This window comes from Lygodium microphyllum, chromosome 9, assembly GCF_053477565.2.
Source record: "Lygodium microphyllum isolate KBCC chromosome 9, Lygodium_microphyllum_v1.1.10, whole genome shotgun sequence".
In the NCBI taxonomy this organism is placed as follows: Eukaryota; Viridiplantae; Streptophyta; class Polypodiopsida; order Schizaeales; family Lygodiaceae; genus Lygodium; species Lygodium microphyllum.
Window position 1 is genome coordinate 45,821,722 of NC_141143.1, and position 21,277 is coordinate 45,842,998.

Here is a 21,277-nt window from a genome sequence, read left to right on the forward strand (position 1 = left end):
TAAAATGTGGCTGATTATATTACTTAAAGAAACTGATTACAACGGAGTGCTCATGCTCAACAGACTAGCTGGAGCTGATGCAGAAACATTAATACATCATGTATATAAGCCTCTCACGGCGGACTTGGGGGATGGGGGCAAGAAGCCATGGAGGGGGGGTGTATTGCCATCTGGGGCTGCCTGCCTTCATCACGAAAAACATGTCCTGGCCGCCCTAGGTATGCATCAAATGACCACAGAGCTCTTGACGAGCCCTGAACTCGCCGTGCACCTGATACCAACAGCCACAGAGGGAGTGGATGATGGACGTCCAGAGCTTTGCTAGGGTAGCCTGTGCGGAAAGTCTCTCTCCGCTGAAAGTCTTCTGACACCGTGCCTTCCAGATATGCCATCCAGTAAGACTCCCTATGATCTCCCATACCTCACAGCGGTCTGCTGTTGGCTCCAGTACTTGGCGGATGGGTAGAGCCTCTAAACCAACCACTGCACACGACCCTGCCTCAATGGTGAATATCGTATCCTGCATCCGAGCCTCATACAGAAGGTGACGGCCCTAGCTGACTGTTTGCCAAGAGAAAGCTCCCCATGAGATACATCCAAGGCTGGGTGTTGTACAGCGAAGGATGCGGCATGCTCCTCTCCACACGAGCTGCGCCTTCTCACATGACCAAAGGCAGTGCTTTGGGGTTTCCAGAGGCTGCTGTGTGCAACGCTTATAACGTCCCTCCTTCTGCATCTGGGCAAGCCAACTTCCCACTGCCAAGCCTCCATGTGCCACAAGCCATAAGAAATATGATACCCTCCTTGGCCTCCAGCTATCCCATAGGCGGCGCCAGAAGGTCCGTCAAAACAGCTCCGTGATGCTGTGTTCCGCCTGGTGCCTGCTACGTGACGACGCCCAATCCATATCCTCTTGCATCAGTACGTGTCTGCCAATCCTGATAGTGTACTCCAGGAACCTCGGTGGCTTCATGGCGATTGTAGTGGTCGGCCATAGCCACTCTCCTGGATCCCACTCTAGCTCATTAAGTGGTTTGTGCTTCGAGATCCAAAGGCACCACTCCCTGAGCTCATTCCAGAAAACATAGGGTCCAATCGCCATGTCTTCCCTTGAAGGCCCACCACCCGAATCCTCCTTCACAAAAGGGTAGCTATCTCCTCATCGTGTTGCCCTCTGTGAAGGGCCAGATGCCCTCCCTCCTGAATGGTGAAGAAAGTCCCTTGTGGGGCGCCGCCCACTCTACCTGCTACCTGTAGGGGGATGCCCGCCGGTGAAAACCTGGTGGTCCATACCTCCCTGGGCTCTATCTTGGCACTCGTATCGGGGGAGCAAGCCATTGACACTAGATATTATGTGCAAGGGCCTCCTCAATTGTAGTAGGTTCATCGGCATGAAGAATCTAACATGAGCATAGTTCACACATAGTGAACTATTTCGCTAGGCCTATAAGCATGCTGATCTGCATAGTCATGTAGGAGAAGCCAGAATGTGAGAAACACTAGAATCGTGCATGAGGTGTTAGTATCAAGGAGGAACTTGAATAGGCTCATTTAGTTGCGAGGGAGATAGAGTACCCTCGAGTATTTGTAATGTATGTGTCTGGGGTAGGGACTTCTGGTCACAATGGGTTCCTTGGAGGCCATCGAAGATTACATTCTGACTCATCTCAAGCTTGCATGTCGTCGGCGGGTTGTAGAGTCGATAGCTGTTCGGGGTAGTGTTGTACCCATGAAGATAGGCTTTCTAGACTTTGAGTCAAACCTCGTTTTCCTCCTCTTCTTGTCCACACGGACAAGTGCATCACAACCAAAGATACGGAAGTGAGACACAGAGGGCTTTTGAGCAAAGAAAATCTTATAGGGAGTCATGTTGTGTAACATAGAAGTTGGGGAGCGGTTGGGGATATGAACTATAGTAGCCACCGCCTCACTCCAAAGGGAATGAGGAAGACCTTGATACGCCAACATTGATTGAACCATGTCTAGCATGATCCAATTTACACGCTTTACCACATGATTCTCCCAAGGTGAGTTCCGGTGGGTATAGTTTACATGAATGCCATGATCCTTGCAAAACTGAGAAAAGAGGTTAGAAGTAAATTCTCCACCATGATTTGCTCATATGCCATAAACTTTGGAAGTAGTCAGTGTGTCCATAAACATCTTCCACTTGTAGAAACAGGAGTACAACTAGCTCTTGTACTCCAAAAAATAAGGCCACACATACAGAATGAGGTCCTCTACAACCAACATCATATACTTGGCCCTTTCAAGTGAGGCTATACCTTTAGGGCCACAAAGATCGGTCTGAACCAACTCAAGTGGGGTAGAAGCTCTCCTAGTGGCAACCTAGGGATGAGGATGTCAATGTTGCTTGGCCTCTCAAATATCTAGGGCACAAAGTGTGAATAGGAGGGAAGTTAAGAAGTCCCTCCACCTTCTTTCAAGAAGTCCGTCGTATAGTGTCAAAATTGAGATGACCATAACGAGCATGCCAAAGCAGCCCAAGCTTGTGGGCAAACCTCCCAACCAAGGGTGTGTTTGTGTAAAGCCCATCCTCTTTGGATCTTGTCCAAAGAATGGCACCTATAGAAGCAGCCTGCATTGTCACCGCATCCTGTGTAAATACTGCATCTTTGTGATGTGAAGTTCCTCCTAGAAGAGTGGCTTGCGGGTCCTTGATGTGATAAGGTTGGTTGGAAGACATCGAACCAAGGAGATGGTAGCTGAGTAAGATGGATCATAGCCATTTCTTCAGAGGATATCAACAGACCAAGAGAGGTAAGCTCACCACTTATGTTCTCCATCTTTGTGATGTGCTACTTGATAGAGGAGGAATCATCAAAATTGAGTATCCCTAACTTCTTCTCAAGGAAAATCTTGTGGCAAATGTCTTGTGGTGATACAAAGATGCAAGCTTTTTCCGAACTTTTGCTACGGTCTTTTACCTCTGAATATGCAAATGGAAAAAATCCTGCAAATCATAAAGAGAAAGGATTGGGCTTGAGTGTTGAGCCGACCCCACAAGGTTGCATAGTCTATAGAAGTCCCATCTACTGGATTGTTCGTAGGACGGGGGATGGAACTGCAACAAGAGCCCAAATATCGAAGGTGTCAAGTATGCACTCCACCTTACATGACCACAACGTATAGTTTGAACCATCGAGTTTGTCTCCTTTGGGTAATGAAGGTAAGATAGGCATCTGCATTGAGGGTATCAAGACAACATCTTCATTTAGGATGGAGCCTTCTATGAAAGATGAATAGAAGAGTGTTGGGTGTAAACGGGTGACTTCTCTTGCCGACTATATTCGCAATGTTCGCGTCACCGCTCAGAAGAGTGTTTGGAAAGAAGCTCCTCCTCCGAGTTAGCAAAGCTCGTGAATCGGTAAGACACCTTTGATTTTCCAAGCACCTAGAAATCTGCATTTATCAAAGAAACAATTGTTGCCTGCCACCAGGAACCTATTGCATGCATAGAAAGTTGTTGCCTACAACAAAGAGCTATTGCTTTTGCCCAAGAAGCTATTACCTGGAGCAAGATTTTGTCGCATGCACTAGGAAGAGGTCACTTGCAAAACACAAAATTGTGTTTCTTGCAAAACACAAAAATAGATGCCACTTGATGCTAGAATGTTTCCGCCTAGGTCTTGGAGGTTATCACTTGGTTGTCAAGAAGGTTTGAGTGGCAAGGGACCACCCCGTATGGGCTGTAAACACAAGCTGAAATCTGCATTTTGAAGATCTAGGCTACTTCTCTGCGATGAAAACGTGCTCTTCTGCAAGAAATCTCAAGATTGTGTCCTCACTTAGGCGACAATACCATGTGAAAGTGCACAACGGAAGAGAAACAAAAATGTAGAGACAAGCAAAGAGAGGAAGCAGAGAATGAAGAAAGAATCCTGCATTGATTGAAGAAGAATGTTGATACAATGATGATGGACTGATCAGTCCCCGCACACATCCTAAAGCGCCACTAGGGGCACTAGATCGGGTTGATGACGATGGCAGCACCAAGCACGGAGAGTGGGAGTGTGCACCTTTAAAGAGAGAAAGAAAGAAGAATGTAGAAAGAAAGAAAGTTATATTAACGTCTACAACAGGCCAAGTTGGCCTATGAGACCAAAATGTTGCATACAAGTGTCTGGGAGATTTCAAAAGTCCCAGTGAAGCTAACATTTATGCTATGTTGAACTAAATTGAGTAGGTACAAAATGATATCTGGACTATATACAATCTAGAGGTACTCCCACTGCGGTGTGGAACTGCTCCTGGGGTGTTCATCCTAAGATGTCCCACATGGGTCGGTCTAGTATGGAGAGGCTAAAGCGGCGGGGCAGGGCCCTCCGATGGCGGCGTAGTACCCTTGTATCTTCGACCAGTGTCTTCTACGGGGACGGGGACCTGCAGGGCGTGGTCGCCGGGCTTTACCTCTTGCTATGGCTATTTCTAAGGTGGTCCTCGGGGGCCGGGAGGCCGGTTGGGCTGGTGGGTCCTTGGTGGTGGGGAGGGTAGCTGGTATTTGGTAGAAGTCGTTGAGTGTGCGTTGGTTGGTGGCTCCTTGTCTTTGCTCCGTGGTTCGTAGGAGGTGGTCTTTGTGGCGTCGTATTTCCAGTAGAAAGAGCCCCAGGCATCTCTGGTCTTTAAATTCCATCACCTTGGAGAGGGGTCCGAATCCTTCGCTGAATAGGCAGTGGAAGCGTCCCCGGATTTTGTGGTACACTGGGCATCTACAAATATAGTGTTCCTCTGTCTCTGGCTCGAGATGGCAGAGCTGACAGATTGGACCTCCACATGGGAGCCCCGTACAGGAGGGTTGGTGTGACCAAGGTGTCAAAAAGCCAGAGTTCTGTCCGAGGTTCCTGGAACTGTATGCGGGCACATTGGTTCTCCATTGACCTGAGGGCTGCATAGCCTTGGGTTAGTCTATCTTCCGCGGCTTTTCTCATGGTAAATCTCGGTCCAGAGAATGTAATCCCCAGATAGACGTATCTTTGGACCACGTCCACGATTTCTTCACCGTATGTGAAGGGGGGTACCGACCGATGGAGCCATTGGGTTGACGTGTTGAACACCATGACCTTGGTTTTCCCCAGGTTCACAGTTAGGTCTTTGTCTTGGCAGAAGGCCTGTAGTGCGTCCAGTTGGCACTGCAGCCCTTCGGGTGTGTTGGAGATGAGGGCTATGTCGTCCGCATATAGTAAGATAGGTATCAGTGTCCCTCCCAGGCTCGATCCCACCTCGCCCAATCTATCTATGTACTTTGAGATCTCATCAATGTAGAGGCCAAATAGGGTGGGCGAGAGTGGGCATCCCTGCTTGACTCCGATGGTGCTGATGATCTCCTTTGACAGCCCTCCCGGTGCCCAAACTCGGCCAGTTACCGATTCGTATAGTGCCAGTATTCCCCATCATATTTCGGTTGGTACCTCCAGTTCCTGTAGTCTCTACGTGAGCCTCGATCGTGGGACTGTGTCAAAGGCCTTGCGGAAGTCCACGAAGCAACAGTACACCCGTCTTCCATGTGCTTTGCCCTCCTCTATGATGGCTCTCAGTGTGAGGATATGGTCAAGGGTGCAGAACCCCCTCCTAAACCCTACTTGTCTTGCTGCTCGGTGTTGGTGTTGCTTTGTCCACTTGCTCAGCTTGTGGTCCAGTATGGATCCATAGAGCTTGGCTAGTACATGGCCAACCATGACTGTTCGGTAGTTCGTGGGAACCATGGGGTCTCCGGCCTTCAGGATAGGTATTATGGTGTTGGCTGACCAACTGGCTGGGAAGCCTTCACATAGGGCTCTGTTGAACATGTGTGCTAGGAGAGGTGCCAGTATGTCTCTAGCATGGGTCAAATGCTCTGCTACCAAGCCTTTGTGGTCTTGGGCACGGCCATTTTGGAGTCTGTCAATGGCGGCCCGAACCTGCCCCATGCTGAAGAATGTGGATGATCCGAGTCTGCTCCCTGGGGGTCGGGGTAGCTGGGGCTGCTTGGGTACTTGGTATAGTGAGGTTGCATATGCGTGTCAAGTGTCCGGGGAGGTGATGGGCGTCTGGGCTCGGGGTTCCTGAAACGCCTTCCATGCCTCTTTGCTGTCCTGTCCTAAGAATAGCTGGTAGAATTATGTCCACTTTGGAGAGGTAGGCTCGTTTCTTCCGTCGCACTAGGCGACGGAAGATCAAGCGTGCCTATTTATGCGTGTGTACTCCCCGTGCTTTGTCCTGTTGAAGACGGAGCCGAGTTTCCCTGCACTTTGCATCGTACCAGCTATTCTGTGGGACATTCTTGTTCGGAGGGGTGGGGTGGGGGGATGGGGATGTGTGGGGGAAGTATTTGGCAGCTAAGGTGTGTAGTGTGCCCGCCAACTGTGCTGTGACCTCCTCCAGGGGTGCGTGGGGGTTCATTTCTTGCAGGCTCCAATAGAGATGGTCGGAGTATGCGCTCGCAGTTAGCCTGGTAAAGTGGTACCAGGGGAATCTTGGGGGGTTGCTTGCTGGGGGGGTTAGGTCATACCTGCAGGTTATGTCAAATTGTAGGTATGCATGGTCGTCAGCCACTGCGAGTGAGCGAGGTGATATTTTAAAGGACTGGACGTCGGGGATAAGTGATAGAGGGCCGAGGATATAGTCCACTGTGCTTGCTCCCAGTTTCTGTGTGGGTGCTCCATGTGCCCCCCGTCCGATGCAGTTGGCTGTGTGCTTGTGTGGGAAGCATGTGAGGGCATCCGACCCGGGCCATCTGTCGAGGCCGTTGAGGATGGCCAGTCCGTGTGCCCCCCCTAACGCCAGTAGGTGTTCGCCATATTCGGTGCAGTCAGCTGTGTCCTGTGATGCCCGATTGAGTCCTATCTCCTCCGATGCAATCTCTTTGTACATGTGGTCTTCGCTCTCGAAGAAGGGGGTCTGTGTGACATTAATGTGACATTAAAAGTGATATTTAATGTCACATTAAGGTCATAAATATGGAATGTGACATTAAAAGTGACATTTAATGTCACATTAAGGTAAATCTAGGGGAACATGCACGAGAATGACCTTCCGGGCTCTTGGGCGCCCGAACGGGGTTAAGGGGAGCCTAGAGAGTAAGGGAGTCCAGGAATAGTAGGACTTCAGGAAGTTGACGGCTGGCAAAGGGATCGGACTGAGGGCCAGCACTTATCTAGGCGTGGTTGGGAGGAGAAGGGACTCGTGCTTTCATCGTCATCTATCATTGGTATCAGAGCCGTGAGGATTCCTGGAGGTCTTCAACGGAAGGGCAGTGACGAATTTGCCCGCAATCTGTTCAGGCGAAAGTTCGATGGACCAGACGTAACGTGACTCGTCACGAAAAGTAATCGCTGGAGTCGTAATCGTTGGAGTTGTTGGTCATAAGAGACGTTGATAATAATCGACCGTCGTGAAGAAAAAAAAACAAAAGCCAGAAGCGCCCCGTCCCGTCGCGTGAGAATCGACGGGCCGTGAAGGAAAATAGAAGCGTAGCGCCACGTCACATTAATGTGACATTCTACGTTACGGGCAGAAAAAGAAAAAGGAAAACGTGGGCCGTGAGGACCAGGGTCGCGAGGACCAGATCAGCCGTGGAGTTTAAACGACCAGACCAGGCAAGGACCAGATCAGCCATGGAGCCGCCAGCATCAGACGTGGATCATGAAAAAAACGTGACTCTGTCATGATTGCTGTTGACGGGTAAATGCGACTGCTCCTGAGACGGATATGACTGCAACTGCTGTGAGACAGACGGAAAAAATCATACATGAGTGAAGCCACTGTTTGCCATTAAAAATCAGGGAAGTACTTTACTTGTATGCAAATTTCTTATTTTTGCTTTCCAATTCCAGTGTATTAATGGCAGAAAAAGGGAAAGAAAGGGTAATGGAAAGTTCTAGTTCCGGGGATCAACCTATGGTAGATCCCCATGAACCAGACATACAAGAAGAACAATGGGAAGAATTTTTTGCCACGCGAGAGCAATTCGATGATCTTACTGCTCGTGTGTAAACTCAGGGGGTTCAAATGGAATTTTTAACCCAAACACTTACTGAAATAAAATCTCAATTAACTTTATTGTTGGAAAGAGATAAAATAAGATAGAAATCTCGGATGTTCCATCTTCATCGAAAGATTTAGATGTGACTATGCGAGATTCTAAGGAACCCTAGACTTACCATAAATTGAGGGATAATCCAGTTTTAAAGGATATGAAACCACCTCAATTTTACGGGGAGGAAAAAGATAGGAATAAAGACACAATCTTTAATTTCCTCCAAAAATGGGAAGATTTACATAAATTTAAAAATACCCCACCACATCTCCAAGCACTGGAGGCTAGTTTAACTTTGGGGCCCAAAGCATATAAGTGGTGGCGAACTTTAAAGGAGGCGAATAAAATACCTGAAACTTGGGCTCAATTTGAATCCGTCTTTTTAAAAGAATTTCTTCCTGAAAATGAAATGGAAAGAAATTGGGAAGATTGGGATTATGTCAGACAAAAGGGAAGACCCCTGCTGACATATCTGGAGAAATATCGTGAGATAATCCTCAAACTAGAAGGAATTGATGAATTCCAAAAAACAAGAGGATTCATTAGGGGACTGGATAAAGCCTGTAAAAAGGAAGTAAAACGGAGTTTACCTAAGACGCTTGAAGAGGCAATTAAATTTGCATTAATTTATGAAGATAGTACGCGTCCAAGTACACTCACTAGTCTCACTGATACGGAGCCCAAGTCTAAGGAATTGGAAACCTCAAAATTTGTGGGCAAATTTAAAAGAAAAATGCCATTTTTAAAGGGTAGAAAACAACCTTTTGAAAAGAAACCATATATGAGGCCAAAGTTAAGTCCTGATGACTTTGATAAGGCCAAAAAAGAAAAATTGTGTTTTAATTGCCTATCCCCTAACCATGCTGCTTGGAATTGCTCTCAAAAGAAAAGGGGAAGATTAAGGAAAAGATAAGGACAAGGGCAAGGGAAAAGAAAAACAAATCCATGTAGTGCAGACCTTAGAATTAAAGGGCCATGAAAAGTATAAATCTTTAGAGGTCTTGCACATGGATGTACAACATAAGTGTTGTATGTCAACTTCTATGTGGCAGCCTACTTTTGGGCCACATGATTTACTTAGAGTACATGGATTGATAGCTGGAAAACGGGTTAGAGTCATGATTGATGACTCTGCCATACATAATTTTATAAATTATGCACTTGTCAAAAAATTGAAACTTCCCCAACAAAATAGTGAGCATCAATATGTTGTTCGTATGATGCAAGACCAAGACAATAAAATATGGGATACAATGGTATCCAATTTGGAAATCGAGATTCAAGGATATAAAGATAAGCTTGATTTCCAAATAATGAACATGGAAAGAGCTGATATTGCTCTAGGGAGGGAGTGGCTATGGGGATTGGAACCATCGTTAAAACGTAGCTATCACCATAATACACTGGAATTTGAAAGGGATGGTAAGACTTTTGTCATTCAAGGTGAACATGAAGTATCTGATAATCCTTTGCTGTGTTCTACTGAAGTTCAGAAGCTGATAAAGAAGGAAGTTTGTGAGGTATATATGCTATGGTCTCTTCCTGTACAGAATACTTTTACTTTCTGTAATATTAAGCAACAATTTTCTTATGTTTGTGAATTGAATGTTAATAATGAATTGAACAGTTTGTTAGATGATTTTAAAGATGTGTTTCCTTCTGATTTACCAAGTGGTTTTCCACCTGATAGGGGTGAAATAAATCACCCAATTGATATAAATAAGGATACACACCCAATTTCGAAACCACCGTATAGGTTAAGTGAAACACAGCATCAAGAAGTTGAAAGACAAATTAAGGATTACCTGGATAAAGGGTTTATTCAACCCAGTAATTCACCTTGGGCTTCACCAATTTTATTGGTAAAGAAAAAAGATGATTCTATGCGACTTTGTGTTGACTATAGAGCACTAAATAAAATAACGGTGAAGAATAAATTTCCTATGCCCAGAATGGAAGATCTTTTTGATCAATTGCAAGGGGCAAAATTCTTCACAAAGATAGACTTAAGATCAGGTTATCACCAAATAAGAATTAAGGCACAAGATGTTTCCAAGACGGCATTTAGTACTAGATACGGGCATTATGATTTTTTGGTGATGCCTTTTGGCCTCACTAATGCACTAGCTACCTTTATGAAGCTGATAAATAGTGTTTTACGGCCCTATCTAGGACATTTTGTAGTAGTCTTTTTGGATGATATCTTGATCTTTAGTAAATCAAGAGAAGAACATTTGGAACACTTACAATTAGTATTTCAACTGTTAAGAACACATTCCCTTTATGCGAAGAAAACTAAATGTGAATTCTTTGCACAAGAGGTCAAATATTTAGGGCATATTATCTCGAAAGAGGGAATCAACATGGATCCAGAAAAAGTAAGGGCAATTATTGAATGGCCACCTCCAAGGAACCTGGAAGAGCTGTAGATCTTCCTAGGTTTATCTGGATTTTATCGTAGATTCATTCGAGATTATGCCAAAATAGCTGTTCCAATGACAGACCAACTTAAAGGGAAAGGGAAAAGTTTTAATTGGGGAACATATCAAAATGAAAGTTTTCAAAAACTTAAGGTAGCTTTTGCTACAGCTCCAGTATTATTAATAGTGGATCCCAATAAACCATTTGTGGTTGAAGCTGATGCCAGTGATAAGGCAATAGGCGCAGTCTTATTACAAGAGGGTCGACCAGTTGCTTTTGAAAGCAAGAAATTAGATCGTGCAAAACAGAATTATTCTGTGTATGAGAGGGAGCTGTATGCAATAGTATATGCAATGAAGAAATGGAGGCACTATTTGTATGGTGCCAAACTTCTGATTTTATCGGATCATGAAAGCATTAAGTGGCTTAATGATCAACCAGATTTACACGGGCGTAAAGCCAGATGGGCCGAACTCCTCCAAGAGTTCGACTATGAGATAAGATATAGAAAAGGAAAGTATAATATAGTAGCTGATGCACTTAGCAGAATGCCCATCATTAATGAATTGAGTTTTACTCAGTTCACTTCCAACTTGAATCTTTAAAAGGGAAATGCCAGGTTGATCCGGCATATTCCAACATATGGGAAGCAATAAAAAATGGGGATCCAAATGAAAGTGCTTCTATTGAGGGAGGAATATCTGAGGATGTTCAACAAGGAAATGGAGCATCAGGGGTTGCTCAAACTGGATTCAAGTGGAAGAATTTTACCATTGATAATGGTTATTTACTCTACAAGGGTAGGGTATGTGTCCCGAAAGATATAGAAATAAGGCGCCAGATACTCTTTGAGTGTCATGATACCCCTAGTGCGGGACATCCAGGAGTTAATAAGACTTATAGTCTTATTAAAAGGCAGTTCTATTGGCCTGGAATGAATAAGGACGTCCTTGACTATGTGGTCAAATGTAATAAATGCCAGGTTAATAAAGCTGAAAAATTAAAAATGGGAGGACTTCTCCATCCATTAGAAATTCTTTCAGGAAAATGGGAGAGTATCTCCATGGACTTTATTGTTGCTTTACCTAGAACACAGAGGGGGCACGACTCTGTGTGGGTAATTGTGGATAGGTTAACCAAAATGGCTAGGTTTATTCCAACTTCAACTGATGTTAAAACACCAGAATTGGCTAGATTGTTCGTAGAGAACATATACCGATTGTATGGCCTTCCGGCAAATATAGTTTCTGATCGGGATAGAAAAATTGATAGCCATTTTTGGCGTGCGGTATTTAGGAAATTGGATACTAAACTTAGCATGAGTACGGCGGATCATTCGCAAACAGATGGGCAAACTGAAAGGGTTAACCAAATTCTTGAAGATATGCTTAGGGCATATGTAAGTAAAAGGCAAACTAATTGGGAAGAGTATTTACCGATAGCAGAGTTTGCATATAACAGTGCCAAGCACTCTTCCACTGGATATAGTCCATTTATGTTAATGTATGGGTTTCAGCCCAGAGCTCCTTTTGCAGTAGGACTGCATAAGGAAAAGGTCCAGGCAGCTAAAGATTTTTTGGAGGATATGAATAGTATGTTAAAATTTGCTCAAGAAAATATTAAAAAAGCTCAAAATCGAGCTAGAGCATATGCAGTTTCTCACCGAAGAGACATTTCCTTTGAAGAAGGAGAATTGGTCTATCTTAAGGTGCTTGAACAAACCAAAACTATGAAAAAGGGACATTGTCCAAAGCTTTCACCAAGGTATTGTGGTCCTTTCATAATACTTAAAAGGGTGGGAGAATTGGCTTACAAGCTCCAACTACCTGCTGGTAGTAAAATACATCCAGTTTTTCATGTAAGTAAATTAAGGAAGAAGCTGGGTGATTTGGATAATCTAATCTTAAATGATGATATTGAGGAGTTATTCTATGACCAATCTAATCCACATGAACCAGAAAAAATATTAAATGTTCGTAATAGACAAACGAGGAATACTATTTATCAAGAATGTTTGGTTAAGTGGAAAGATTGTTCAGAAGAAAGCTCAACATGGGAGCGAGTAAGTACTTTAAAGAAAAGGTTTCCCGATTTATAGTTAGACCTTCCAAGTATCGTTTTTGAGGACGAAACCGATTCTTAAGGGGAAGGAAATGTGACATTAATGTGACATTAAAAGTGATATTTAATGTCACATTAAGGTCATAAATATGGAATGTGACATTAAGAGTGACATTTAATGTCACATTAAGGTAAATCTAGGGGAACATGCACGAGAATGACCGTCCGGGCTCTTGGGCGCCCGAACGGGGTTAAGGGGAGCCTAGAGAGTAAGGGAGTCCAGGAATAGTAGGACTTCAGGAAGTTGACGGCTGGCAAAGGGATCGGACTGAGGGCCAGCACTTATCTAGGCGTGGTTGGGAGGAGAAGGGACTCGTGCTTTCATCGTCATCTATCAGTCTGCCTTTGTGCTGTGCGTGCGTTGAAGTCTCCAGCCAACATGACATCCCCCAATCTGGAGTAGTGCATGATATCTTCGTACAGTGGTAGGTATAGAGAGAGAGAGAGAGAGAGAGAGAGAGAGAGAGAGTGCGCCTCTTCTCATTCCAGACCTCAGTTCTGGAGGAGAAGAAGATAGGGAAAAACAGTGGTTTGGATCTCCTCACTTTCCACTGGAGGCTGTAGTAGTCCTCCGTGACATGCACCACATAATATAATTCCATGTGCGAAGTTCTCCTGACAATCAAAACTTATATGGATAGGGTTTTTCAGGTTCATGGTGTCCTGCCTCCTTTGTAGGGTGGTCAAAGATTGCTCATCTCAAGTTGTTATGGCATAGACTTCAGGTAGACCTAGTTGGATTCTGGATTAAAGTAATATAGTCATTCCATAGGAAAGGGATCTTGAAAGTTGGCTTTTTGGTACCTTTGCATGGTAGTTGCAATCCTTAATGCATGGGGAAGGACTTTTTTCACTCCAAGTTGGTGTGGCTTTCACTGCATTTATCCTCAAACTTCATGTATATGATTTTCTCCCAAAAAGCAAAAAGACATCTCAATGATAATGCCAGTAAATTTTATTACTTTTATTTGCCAAGAAGAGAATTGACAAAATGGCAAGTGCAAGGTTAGTAAAATATCTGTTCAGTGAATTTTAGTAATGGCAAGAAACAAGTTTTGACGAAATATGTTCGGTATATGCAACTTAAGAAATGCATTAGCTAGGAATATCCAAGCAAAGCATAGACAGTCTTTAACTAATAGACGAGGACTTAAAACTCTTAAAAATATTGAACTTAAAGCAAGAAACATGACTAAAGTTCATGAAGTATAAGAATCCCGGATCCCTGAGGCATGGCTGATCAGTGAATCATGATTGATGAAGCCACTTGTCATCATACTATTTACAGTCAATCATAAAATAACTATTACCCAATCTAAAATATGTAGATTCCGATAATAGTCTCCAATAAGTAATAATTCAAAGGTAAAGGCTTAGTGTCAGACTGAGGGAAGTTGGAGCCCCTAAGAGAAATAAGCTGAATCTTTGTGCAGGCTCTCCTATATCTGAGAAGGTGAATGTTCAATGATCTCTATCTACATATGGATGATCGTGTTTAAACAAGAAACATGTTTTTGCATTGTAGTCTCACTGGATTTCACTGTTCAATTTAAGCAATAGTGTTTCTAACAAGCTTCCATTTCTGATAGTGGCCTGCCATTTACTCTTACCATTTTAGAGAGTGGCCTCTTGTTTTCTTTATCTAAGAAACAAGTGGGGCTGAAATTACACTAGCTGCAGATTTGAGATTTGATAGGCTGTGGTTCCTTTGATATCATCCACAAATTAACCCTTTCTATGTGACCCAAAAAAAAAAGAAAATCTTCACCCTTGGTCATCAGAGGAAAAGTGAGGACTTCCTTAGATTGAACTTTGCTGTCATCCAACCTTCTCTAGAAATCGATCACAACTGGCTGAGAAATGCCATGTTTGCATTAGCATAGTGTGCTGTAGGGAGTGAGTGTGACGTATACCTAATTTGTATCCTGCTCCCTAGCTTGGTTGTGTACTAGGAATAGGGGATGTTTCCAACAAAAGAAAATTCTATAAGGAGATCTTGGAGGTGAAAACAACTTCCTTGAGCTGAAAAATGTAGCACAAAATGGGTTCAAAAAGTAAGTGTTTGGAGCCCCGTCTTGGGTATGGTCTCTCCAAACCTTCTCTTGGCTGCACGCGAGTCTTAACAAGGGTTTGCTTTGGTACCCCAAAATCTCTATCCTTGTGAGTGTGACAAAGGGTCGGGGTTCATGCTCTACTTTTGGGGTTTTGTATGCTAGGATTGTGATGCTTTGTTTGTTGTAACTAGCTGATTTAGTGAAGTCTACAACCTTCTTGTAGGCCCTTCCATGTTCTCCAACTATCAGATGAGAGGACCTTGCGTCGCAATTGCTATTGCCAAGAGCATAATATCTCCTTTCTAGAAAAGTCCAAGTCAAGTCTATGGAGTAGGTAAATCTTTCCTCTTGTCCTCTGGGACTTTGCTTTGTATGTAGTGAACCTCCTTTGTGTCCTTGTAGACAGCCTTTTAATGTCTATAGCGTGGATTATCAAGAGGATATAATCTCCAAGATTGCAAGCAGACTTTTACGAAAATCTATCCCCAAAAAAGATGAGGTCTTTATCATACATTGTGTTGTGTGTATGATATATAGATACATGGGAAATGTGAAGGGACTAGGGATGGGGGATGGCCAAACCTACGGGATAGAGATGCGATATAGTCACCTATCTTTTTAGACATTAGTTTAGAATTAGTTAGATTAACGTAATTAAGGAAGATAAAACAAGCCATTGATGTATCCATTTCTCTCTTTTTTTGGGGGGGGGGGGGGGGGGAGAAGGAGGGATCTCAACTAGCTTCATAGGAGTGAAAAAGACTACTTGTGTATTACTGTGCACTTGTTGTGAAAGGTTGATGAAGACTTGCTGTCTTGTATCAATTTTTTTGATAATGACAGAGATTAGTGGAAACCCCATCATTTGAGAAGCTGGACAAGAACAACTACAAATCATGAAAGTTTCATGTGATAAGCTTTTTTATTTGAAAACATCTCTTATGAGTTTATTTCAGGTGAAGAAAAGACGCCATAGCTAAGTAATTTTGAGAATGCAGAAGAATTAAAGGCGTGGGAAGAATGGAATGCAAATGAATAAAAAGCTAATGTATTAGTTGTTTGCAATCATTGATCACACTATGTTAGGTTATATGAACAATGCAAAAACGTCACATGCAAGATTCAAGTCAAATAAGAGTTGAATACTTTGAAGAAAGAAAATATGTTTGCAAATGAGTATGTTTTGGAAGTGAGAACATTGTAGATGCCTTAGCAACCATTGATGCAATGCGTGATGATGATGGTTTAGTTTCATTTGCTTTGGGTGGCCTTAATAATGAGAAGGCTGGGAAATCCTTTGTCACTTTTCTCTTTGTATGAATGGCATTTTCAGTTTTTAATGAGTTGGTCTCTCTCACGATCACTAATGAAGAGATTAATATGCATGGTGAATCCTTTGAGAGAGGTGGTAATTAAGTCCAAGCATTTTACTTAAGTTCATGGAGGGGACGTGGTAGATCCTCTTTAAGAGGCTATGGTATGGGACATGTTGATGATAACCAACAAAAGAGGTTAAGCCAGTAGTTTGATGAAATGTAGGTTTCAGGAGGTTGTGGAAACTTTAGAGACAGAGGGAGTTGTAGAGGAAGAGATGGATGATAGAATATAGATTCTAGTAATTTTGATATTGTTTGTCATTATTATGGCAAAATAGATTATATTGCAGTCTATTATTATGCTAAGAAAGATGATATCCACAATAGTAAAATTCAGCAAGGAAAGTATGTATCATCTTTTCAATAGAATGAAGACAAAAATGAGGGTCGATTTATTTTGTAGCATATGATGAATGCTGTTACAAAAAATATGACACATGATGATGTATAATATGTTGATTCAAATGTATCTAGTCATATGAATAGCCATGTTGAATGGTTAGGAGAGATACACGATTTACAAAATTCAGGTTATGTGCAGATGGGTGATGATTCATATCACCCAATCTTACACATTAAAAGAGTTCGTTTGTCTTTGTATGATGGTTGGACAAAGAGTTCATCAGATGTATTATCACAAAGAATTTAGTGTCTGTTGATCAAATGGTAGAGCAAGGATTGCAGGTTGGATTTAATACAAAATGTTGCTTTATGGAAGGTTTTAATGATAAGTGTAAGTTGGTTGCACAAGGAAATAGAGGAGCCCACATATTCACTTTAGATACTGGAATTCCTACTATGAATGGTGCTATGTATGCTAAAAGAAAAGGAGTGGTTGTAGACATTGAAATATAGCACAAACATATTGGATATGTAAATATGTAAAGGTTAAAATTAATGCAGTCCAAAGGGTTGGTTACAGGATTGTCTGCTTTTAGTTTTGCAGAATTTCATGAAGTGTGTAAAGTATATCAGTTTGGTAAGTAGGCAAGACAACCTTTTTCATATGATAGAGATGTGAGCAAGAATGTACTTGATGTCGTACATACATATGTTTGGGAGTCTACACAAACACATCTCTTGGTGGCAATAAATATTTTGTCATGTTTATTAATGATTGTTCAAGAAAGTTATGGATATATTTTATAAAGGAAAAGAGTCATATATTTAAGCACTTTATAACTTTCACGGCTGTTGTTGAAACCGAAATATGCTTGTAAGTTAAGTGCTTGAGGTTAGATGGCGAAAGAGAGTACCTCTATAATGAGTTTAGTAACTTCTTGAGGTCTTATGGGATAAAGAGATAGTTTACTTGCATGTATATATAACATATCAAAATGGGGTTGTAGAAAGAAAAAAGAGGCATATTGCGGAAGTTGCACGGACATTGGTGGTTGAAAAAATATATATCAAAGTATTTTCGGTTTGAAGGTGTTCATACTGTTGTCTATATTATAAACAGAACTGCCACAGTTGTAGTTTATGGGATGACCTCCAAAGGATGATTTATAGGCAAGATGGTCAATGTGTCACACTTAAAAGTGTTTGGTTGTACTGCATACGTTCATGTGTCAGATGAGTTGTGTAAGAAGTTTGATCCAAAGACTGAAAAATGTATTTTTATTGGATACTCTTTTGAGTAGAAAGGGTATTGTTGTTATAAGCCTATATAGGCGAGTTTAGAGTAAGTAGGAATGCTATTTTTGATGAGATAAGCAGTTGGTATGCAAGTAGTGGTGATGATTGGATGATGATGATGATCATGATACTTATATGTAGAAAGAAAAGTAAGAATCACGAAGCCTTAGTGGACCAAAAGTATCACCTGGAAAACATCTATGGTTAGCCCTTGGTTTGGGAGACTAAGAAGTAGTCTTATATCTTCACATGCAGGTAGTAGTGTGTTACATGTTAAGACAGGGAATAATAAAGTGTCGAATGATAATGATGTATCTTTTAGTTGTTTGGGGTTTCGTGAAGATTCTAGTGGTTCAAAGAGTTTAGATGATGAGCTTGGAATGCCTTCAATCAGGACACTAGGTATACAGAGAGCATATGGCAATGCAAAGGCTACACTAAGTGATCCAATGATACAGAGGTCTAGTAAGATCAGATACACTGTTCAAAGATTCAGTTTTGAAGGATATACAACTTACCATTGCTTATATGGTAAAGGTAGTTGATGATATTGAGCCCACTTGTTTTGAGAATGCTGTTGGTTATACTCATTGGGATATAGCAATGGATGAGGAGATGGTTGCGTTAGAAGCCAATAAGACTTGGAATCTAGTACTACTGCCCAAGTGTAAGAAAGCTATTGGTTGTAAGTGGGTCTACACAATTAAGCATAATGTAGATGATTCTATTAGCAACTATAAGGCTAGATTGGTTGCAAAAGGCTATGCTTAAACATATGGCATAGATTGTGAAGATACATTCGGTTCAATTGCTAGGATGACAAGTGTTAGATGTGTGATTGCTTTGGCAGTAACCAAAGGTTGGAGTTTGCGGCAAATGGATGTAAAGAATGCGTTTTTGCATGGTGAATTGTAAGAAGAGGTGTATATGGAGTAGTCAATAGGTTATCAGGATTTGGGTGAGCTCAGATACTTTCTTGATATTTAGGTGATCAAATGTGATGATGGTATATGGCTGTCCCAAAGGCAGTATGGCTTGGATATGTTGTCCAAAGTATGATATGATAGCATATAAGCCTCTTTTAGTGCTATGGCAGTAAAATGTGAGGTTGAGTGCTGATATTGGAGATGAGATAGAAGACCCTACTATGTTCAGGAGGATAGTAGGAGTCGGATTTACCTACTTATCACAAGGCGAGACTTGTATTATGTTGTTAGCCTTGTTAGTTAGTTTATGCAGATGCTTTAAAAGCCTCATTTGGACGGATTGCCTGGTTAAGCAACTACACACGTCTACACTTATTTGCGTGAATTATTTTTAGGATGTTTATGTGCCCATGTTTCACTTGCATCTTGGGAAGATCATTGTCAAGGTAGATAAGATCTTATAGAAGTCTACGTAGTACCATTTTTTTTCTCATGAATGCCATCCTCTCCATTTCATCTCGAAACTGTACCATCCTCCTCGGGCTATGAGCCCTCTTTGTGGAATATCCCATTTACTCACAGGTTTAGTCACCTTGCTTGTCTCATCCTCTCTTCTTTTAATGCGGTGTTCACAATGTGTACTTTCTCGTTGTGGTTGTGTTTTTTGACTTTCTCGTTTTTTTTCTTCACTACCTCTACCCACTCTTATTGCATTGCCTTAAGCTTAACGTCCATAGATTTGGAGATTTTCTCCTTCATGGAGGTGATTGTTTCCTCTTGGATTTCTCCTTCCTCTCGTCCAGTCAGGGGTTGGGGGCGGTGGCTTATCTCAAGGTTGGGCGATTTGCGGAATTTGACTGGAATCGTGTGGTGGGCGAACTAGCTCTAGCTATTGAGGGAAACACACCAGACACATAAGAGGAAGGTCACTCGAGAACACAAGAGGAGATCACTTGAGAACACAAGAGAAGTGATGAAGGCCAAAATGTTTTCTTGTTGGTTTTTTCTTCTTCTTTTTCACATAGTACAATGTACACAAAGTATAGATAAGATACAACGTAAAGAAAAGCAGCCTACTAAGTTAAACAATGCATAGCTAACTATAGTTATCGATTGATGCTATAACTATACAAGGAGGCCAAGAAGGCAGTGTATAGAGATGACCAAGTCATCATTGATGGCAAGACAGTTGAATAGGGAGATGTGGCTCCTTGTATAGTTATAGCCTTCTCCAATGGTTGCAAATCAGACCAGCAGCCTAATCAATACCACCACTACTCCTAATTCTCAAGTGGTATCCTAATGTCTCGTGCAACTCATGTATGTGGACTCCCATACATATTCCTGTACTTTGTCCAAACCCCTCTCGGGATGCTCGTGTGTGTCTTTGACTAAAATCAGCTCATGGTCCTCCCTCACCTCCTCCATTTTCCCTAGTTGTGTCCATAATGAGCGGTTATAGTTGCATACTCTCATCCACATCTTTAAAGTCCAATGGTTGCAGATCAGACCAGTAGCCTCCTCCTCTCTCTCTCTTGCAGGATGAATTTATAGAAATGCGTCTCTCCAGCCTCTAAAGACGTTTTTCAGTCTTGCATGGACATTTTTCGCAAGTGGTAGCCTTCCCAAATGGTTTTTCTAGCATGTTCCATGATTAAATATTAATTTTCAGCCTTAAAATACAGAAAATTTAATGTAATAATTATTTTTGTGCCTTGAAAAATAATCTGACTAGCCAATAATTAAATTGGCTGGGCAACTTCCATTCTCGAGTGTCTATGCATCATCTTTGACCATCAGATTGACATTAGGTACCATTGAACGCCACTTCTCTAGTGTCACCAAACTGACACTTATGGTCAAATGGATGACCTAGGCCAATAAGTGGCACCAGATACCACCAAGTACTTGTGCGGCATAAGTTATAGCAACTTTTCCTTTGACATCCCGTGATTTCTTCGGGTCCTGGGCTCGTGAATTTACTTTAACCCCAGTTGCACCTCACATGTGCATCATTTACTTAATCATGTGATTAAAAATTAATCCATATGTTAAGTGAGGTTTCAAAAATACATGTCCTTATGATACTCACCTTCTAGTTGACCTCCATCCTGCACTCTGTTGCTCTCCAAAGCTTTCCATACTCCACACACACTAGCAAATCTGCTCGATCGAGCACCATGCGTCAAAACAGATTGTACAGTGATGAGTGTAGAGAATTGTACAAGCAGCTTGGGATTAAAAAAGGATCAGAGACCATTATAGAGAGAGGAGCCTGTAAGCAGAGATAAGGACCTTGACTTGTTGTAAACGATGAGGATATGAGGAGGGAAAGTATTGAAATCTATACCATTTATTTATGAGCATAGACGTAGCCATAGCATGGTGCAGATTGTCGAAGCCATGCCGCCTACACCCATCAGTGACCTGGAGTCTTGGCACTCCCATGCAAATGGACTATATGATATTCCACACTTGCCATCGATTCCCCACGCACCAAAGCCTCGCCCTACCACATCCATCTTCTTCACACATGATATGGTGGGGAGAGTGATCCAACGTCTACATCATCGATAATCAATGGATTACATAGGTATACAATGTAAGCACTTCATATATATACTGGACATTTGATTCAACTCCATGGCTTTATGTTTAGTAGGGCTCTAGTAGAGGGCTTTCGAGAGGAGTGGACGATGCAGACCA

General features: G+C 42.3%; 1 protein-coding gene across 4 annotated transcripts in view; it reads left to right on the forward strand.

The window, feature by feature from the left end:
- Positions 1-21,277, forward strand: part of LOC148030995 (midasin-like protein) — a 229,112-nt gene that overhangs the window by 115,740 nt on the left and 92,095 nt on the right. The window lies entirely within an intron of this gene.